The sequence below is a fragment of the Numenius arquata genome, chromosome W (assembly GCF_964106895.1).
Source record: "Numenius arquata chromosome W, bNumArq3.hap1.1, whole genome shotgun sequence".
NCBI classification, from domain to species: domain Eukaryota; kingdom Metazoa; phylum Chordata; class Aves; order Charadriiformes; family Scolopacidae; genus Numenius; species Numenius arquata.
Window position 1 is genome coordinate 29,399,838 of NC_133615.1, and position 7,199 is coordinate 29,407,036.

Below are 7,199 nucleotides of genomic sequence, written 5' to 3' on the forward strand. Positions count from 1 at the left end.
TGGTTTAATCACGGTTAACTTTAGACAGTTAAGGCATCTAATTTAGAAGCCTGGTTACCACAGGTGATAAATCAACCTTGAGGAGTGTCCATGAACCATTAGGTCTTTTCTAAACATGGGTGATTCAGCATTAAAGGAGCATGTAGCATTTTCACTTATGTCTTTCACTTAGATGTAAACATGGAAAAACTTCAGAGATTCATATCAAAATCATCCTTCACATTAAAGATTAATGGAATTTATAAAGTTCATTCTAAAAGCTTAATGTGTTTTTTCTCCCTTGATAATGTGGTTCAGCCCATTTTAGTTGCAAATGTAAACTCAAAGTTTTCCACCTGGAAACTCAAAGTTTTTCCTTGATTCTGCTGAAACAGAAATCTATATATCTTGAGTCTGGGCTTCATTTATGAATGTGGAGATCAGTGCAACCAGAGACCATTGAGACAAATAAATAGGAAAATGAGACAGTCAACAAATTTTGAGATGGTGAATGATGATATGCCTTAGAATGACAAAGACAAATCTTTTAAATGTAAAGCTTGTGTACTTACACATGTATAGAAATTGCAAGGGTCCCTTTTTTTCACCTCCATTCAGGACTGTTAAAGAAAGGGAGAGCAAACACCAAATTAGAGTGAAGTGGTGAGTGACAGATAGGTGGCAAGACATGGGCATGTTAGCAGGTTGTGTCCTTTCAGTAACATGTAATGAAGCTGTGTTGCTCCTCACTGAAAGATGGTACAAAGGCAAAAGGATGACACATTGAATGACTCATTAGGCTAATTATAGAAAAAAAATCATTAAAAGTTGTCAACTAAAGGCCATGTCTGGATGAGGAATTCCCTCAAAATATTGGAGACTAGGAGACTTTTGAACAAGTTTTGCTACATGCTGGGAGAGTATTTGAGAGAGTATCAAATATAGTTGTCCTGTTCCTGTGTTCTTCCCTAGGCATTTGCTTTTGGTCACTCTCAGAGACAACATACTGGCCAAGCTGGATACTGGTTCAATCCAGTACTGTTATTTCCATGTTTCTGTGTTCTGGTCTAAAGGTGCAGACTAGACAACATGGGGCTGCATGGGGTGGAAGAGTGGAGCAGAAGAAAGCTGAATGCACATGGGGTCATGAACAAACCCTTTTATTAAGAGGTGCTGGTAAGGAAGTGGAGATGGGGCCACATGGGAATCCACTGCTATGTCCCAGTGTGGAATAATTCCTGAAATATAATTTTTATTAAAAATATATAGCACTGTTCACACATTAAGGAAATGTATAAAATCAAAACATTTCCAGGGTGGAACACAGCGGCAGCTGGTATGCAAGGAATCCGCTACATCTAGGACTCCCTGAACAATATTGCTTGCAAAAGCAACACAGAGGATGGAGTGGAGTGAAGATTCCATGGCCAAGCTCTGTGATTACACAGCAGATATGGGAACGAGATGGTCCTATGGAACTGATAAGCAGCATGCTTGCTACCCTGAGCCAACAGTCTGTCAAATTTTGATGAAATGCTGTCCTTTGTGCAAACTTTGCTCATTATAATGTCATTATAATACCAAAACACACCTCCAGCCTGAAGGCTACCCACCTCCAAGGTGAGACCGCTCTTCCTTGAGTCTGCGCCCTGAATTTTTCGTAAACTATACCTTTAAATGCAAGGCGAGAGAATTTTACACCAATCATAATAAAGGTATTTATGACTAGAGTCACTCAAACTCCACCTTGAAGGTAAAAAATAGTATAAAAATAGCCCGAGAAAGGGGGGATGCTAGGGAAGACACTGTCGCGGACGGAGTGATTAACTTCAATAGTTAGAGTGAAGTAGTGAAATGTTTATTAAGGTGAAACAGTGATTTAACAAAATCAGTAGTAAGTGCGATAAAACCAGTAGTAAATGCAATAGTGTTTTACAAGATTCGATGTCAAGGTACATTCTATTATTTACTGCATAGAGGACAGGGTCAGATAAGCTGTCAGGGAGACCCTCCCGTTGAGTCACGAGGTTCAGAAAGGACCCCCTTGCTCTCTAAACTCCTTCTCAGAGAGGAGTCTGGGTGCGGCTGGATCCAATCCTAGTCCCAGACTTGGTCAACAGTTTATGTCTAAAAGATTATATATGCGCAATCAATCTTTTACATTACTTAGCTAAGATTTCAAAGTTTAGCATGCTATTAGTCACTTACCGAGAATCTGTTGTGGCAAGGAATCTCTCAACCTTGAGGAGTAGAACCTTAAGCGAGCGTCCTCACAAAAGGGGAGATCCTGGCGTGCAGCCCGCTGCCATACAGGAGAGCTCAAAGGGCTCTTGGGCTGTCCGCTATTTATACAGTAAGATAATTGACCTATAGTCGTATTCTCATGGGAACAAAATATCTAGGTCCTCACTCCAGACAGTATTTTGACTATGTTGCCAGCCATCCCCCAAAGTCCAGGTGCAAGTTATCGCAACTGATGTTGTGATGGCCATGATGGCCAAGGCCTGAGCAGGAGCTGGGGGGGGGGGGGGGGAAGCAAAACAGGGAGAGCACACTGCCACACTCCACCCCGTGACTGTAGTCAATTCATCTTACCTTCACAGAGTGGTGGTGCGGTCACCTCTTCCCTCTGTGCCATAAATAGTATATTGATAGTTGTTTGCGCTCAGAGACTCACGGTAAGTAGACAGTAAAGCACTGCTATTTGTTATTTGCTAATTTGTATGTTTTGGGTGGTTGAAGTTGAGTTATTTGTTTGGTCAAGTACCAGATCTTTATATACAGCAGAACTATGTGTCAAACATATTAAAGTTAGAATCAACAAGGTAACAACTGGGTGAAGCATACGATTAAACAGTCTCGTTGCTGTTGATGACCATCCAATAAGAATTTCCCACCAATGGTGTTCTCCATCCTTCCTCATTCTTTCGAAGACATGGTGTATCTCTTCTGTATCATGCTGAACAGTGATTAGAGTTTTGTGTCCATCGTTTCGGATTCGTTCTCGCAGCTGACACAGGTCATCGTGTTGTAGAAGTTTCTTCACCAATGTAAGATTCATTCCAATGGGGGTAGGCAACAAATCTCAAATCAATGTATAATTAGATTGTAGCCATTGTTAAGACATAGCAGGAGCTGAATAATTAAAGTCACATCCTATAATTTTAGTAAAGTTACAAACACAAACATTTGAGTGATTACTTGTATCTATGGTAATGTTATCTACAAATATAGTACTACAAAGGGTTCTCATACAAACACATCCTTTTCCAATATATATAAGTACAGTTTCAAGGTTTTCATTGAGATGTATTTCAAAATGACAAACATTCTGTTCAGTATCAAGACAAATGTCTTGGGCTTTGATGGTGTTACTCTCACAAATAAATCCTTGTTGTTCCCATACAACACATGCATTAACATCAACAGTCTGCCATTTGTTCCCATTCCATTGGGCCCATACTCTATGTTCTAATGGACAGAGTATAGTTCCATTGTGACTTAATCCTAGTGCAATGATTGGGTATATGGTGTATACCGAAGCATTGCGTATTGTTAGAATAAAAGCTGTAGCTTTACTGTTGATGGAGTCATAAGTAAAATTGATTAAATGCCACCAGGATTGGAATTTCCTTTCAAATTCAGTTGCATTATCCCAGATTACCTTTCGAGTTTCAATGGGTAAGGTACCTTCTGCACTCTCTTGTATAATTGCTGCTACTGTGGATTCCATCCACAGCTGAGCTTGGATACAACTAAGAGCTAGAGAAACATTGGTTTGGGCTTCATCAAGTGCATCCACAATCAATTGGTGATCCCTCTTATTAATTCTTTCCCACTGAGGCAATACATCAGATAAGAGCCATTGGTTAGTTCCTAGTGCTAATAGAGAAGATCGCAATGAGTGTTCCAATTTGTTTAAATCATTTGTTGTTGTGCTCAGTTTATTTGCAAGTACTTCAGCATCTATACTATTTAAGACTCCTAGTCCTGTCCCTATGACACCGGTTGCATCTCTCTTTGTTCGTCCTGGAGACGTGAGTGTTCGTCCATGTAACCATGCTAACCATCCTGCATAGGATGTACTCAAGAATGATGAACAGGCTGGTTTGATGGTAGAGATGTTAATTTGCATTAGTAACTCTACTTGTTTAAGGGACCATGATGGATTGAATAACACTTGTTGTTGGCCTGTATTTTTGATCACATATGGTCCAATTTTGGAAATTTGTGGGGAGAGTTTCCTCATTCTTTACAATTGGTGTGGGTGTTGTCGTATGAAGCTTGGTGATGTCAATTTTGAATTTAAATGATAGTCCCACACTCTAGTGAGCCCAGAGACAGACTACAAAACCAGGTTGCACTAAGGTAAAATTGTACCAACAGTCCAGTTTTTCAGAGGCACAATGTTTCGTACCTTTGATGGTTGTGTTTGATATTGTGTTGTACACTGAAATCTGAGATGCTTTCTCATGGGTAGACCCACTGATCATCCGGCACCCTATTTGAATTCTTTTCCCTGCTCTTCCCTGAAGTCGGAGAACTCTATCAGCTCCATCTGTATCCCAGTTCCATTCATTTTCTGAGTATACTTTGTCTCCATGCATGACTATAGTGGAAAGATTTAAATCTCCCTTACTAGAGTGTATTCCCACACTCCCGGTATAGAATCATAGAATCATAGAATCATAGAATGGTTAGAGTTGGAAGGGACCTTAAAGATCATCTAATTTCAACCCCCCTGCCATGGGCAGGGACACCTCCACTAGACCAGGTTGCTCAAAGCCCCATCCAGCCTGGCCTTGAACACTTCCAGGGATGGGGCATCCACAACTTCCCTGGGCAACCTGTTCCAGTGCTTCACTACCCTCACAGTAAAGAATTTCCTCCTAATATCTAGTCTAAATCTCCCCTCTTGCAGTTTAAAACCATTACCCCTTGTCCTGTCACTACATTTCCTGACAAAGAGTCCCTCTCTGGCTCTCCTGTAGGCTCCCTTCAGATATTGGAAGGCTGCTATGAGGTCTCCCTGGAGCCTTCTCTTCTCCAGGCTGAACAACCCCAACTCTCTCAGTCTGTCTTCATAGGGGAGGTGCTCCATCCCTCTGATCATCTTCGTGGCCCTCCGCTGGACCTGTTCCAACAGGTCCATGTCCTTCCTTACTTAACATGAGCTTGAGACCATGGGCATTCTGGTGTTCGTTGACCACAGGTTAGGAGCAGCATTGTTGAGGTTTGGAGTATTAACACAAACACAGCATTTCCATTTGACATCCTGTAGTGCTGTAAGAGGAAAAAAAAACAACAAAGGCTTTTTTCGGTGGGGAGAGTCCGAACAGGTTACGTCATTAAAAAGAAGGAAAAATCCATCGCGCACTAATTCTGTGTTTTGTACCACTGCTATTGGTAGCTTCCCAGGCACATGGGCCACGAGGTTTAATTAAAGTCATAGGCACAATACCTATGGCTGGTAAATTGACCATCACAAGCTGTCCTGGCTGTAGTGTTGTCAGGTATTCTCTTTCGCCAGTGGATGGGGCACTGAGCTCAGTTTTTACAAAGAATGCTCGGCTTATAGGGCTTCCAGTGGGCCCATATCGATTATTTAGTTGATGGACTACTTCAGAAAGTCTCATATCCCATTGAACCTCATAAGGTTTGAGATTCTTTTTCAATAAGCCATTAGCTCTTTCTACCATCCCATTTGATTGAGGGTAGTATGGGGTGTGGAATACCCATTTAATTCCCTGTTGTTTTGCCCAATCTTGTACTTCCTTGCATGAAAAATGGGAGCCATTATCACTTTGGATAACATCAGGAGTAGGTAGATGTCGGGACGGAGGGAAGACAGGGCCACTCAATATGAGTGATCAGCAAGCTTCGTTTATTGATTCACACAGTTGCCTTTTATGTCCTAACATAATTAGCTCATACATATTACAAAAGTTAAGCTCATGATTGGTTAGTTCTTAGAAAGATCAACTCCGCCCTTGGTTCCTTCTTTACAGTTACTTTCGTCCTCTTTTCCCATGCCTGAGCAGCTGCAACCTCCCTGTTATCATACAACAATTATAGTCAAGGACAAGGTGTCTTTACCAGCCCAGTAGTTACGGGGGCTGAATCCGATGTTTCTCAAGCTTTTGCTCGGCCAGCTGGATCATGTCTACGTGACCCTTCTCAGCTAGCCATTCTCCCACAGGTAGATTTGAGAACCACCATGATAGTCCTTGCACTGTATTTTTTCCATCGGCTCTCTGACACTTATTGACCACAAGCAAGCCAGAGACTACCTCTACTCCTGTGAGGATATATCAGTATCGTGCAGAGGATTTGAATGGTCCAATATAATCAATTTGCCATGTAGACCATAAAGTTTTCCCTTCATTGATATGTAGAGGTGGTGCTTTAGCAGGTCTGCGATCTCAGCCTACACTGAGGACACGCTGTAAGAATAGTTTCACAAGTTTTCCTGTTTATAGGCCAGCCTTTACTCTGTGCAGCAAAGTGCTTTCTTACCTGTGTGGCTTAAATTTTGATGTAGCCATTCTCCCAATCGATACCATTCCGTATCTGAGGTGACTTTCCTAATTCTGGTTAGCTCATCTACCTTCTGATTCCACTTTGTGACTGGTTGATTATCCTCAGCGTGAACTTTAACCCATCCAATCTTAAAAGGTGTTTTCCTGGCTATATCTAGCAATAATTGCCAGTCTTTGCTTCTCCAAACTGGGGATCCATTTACTTCCCAGTTTAAGGTTTCCCACTGACAGAGCCACTGTGTGGCACCGGCCCATACAGCATAAGTGTCTACATCATATATAATTTTTGCTCCATTCTGTGGTGCCAAAACGACTGCTCTTATTTCTCCTACTTGTGCACTGCCTTCACCTTCCTCTATTGCTTGTTTGCCAGAGGTAATATCTAATGCAACAGCTTTATATTGCCATTTACCTTTTACTCTTTTTGCAGAAGCATCTGTAAACCAAATGTTTTCTGTTGGGGTATTCTCAGTAAGGGGTGGTGCATCCAGAATGGGTGAAGGTTTAAAAGGTTGCTGTAATGCTAAAGGGTCTGTGTTTACGGGCATCTGGAATTTGGAAACCTTAGTGTGTCCTTCAGTTAACTGCATATTTTCTGCAACTCCTGTTAGATAGGCATACCATTTTCTGATAATAGGTTTCTGTGCGACTCCTTCTAGGGGAGCGGTTCCCTTTAGGATT

At 41.6% G+C, this 7,199-nt stretch overlaps 1 pseudogene; it reads right to left on the reverse strand.

Moving 5' to 3' along the window:
• Positions 1–2,686: 2,686 nt before the first annotated feature.
• Positions 2,687–4,228, reverse strand: LOC141476817 (uncharacterized; annotated as a pseudogene).
• Positions 4,229–7,199: the final 2,971 nt, after the last annotated feature.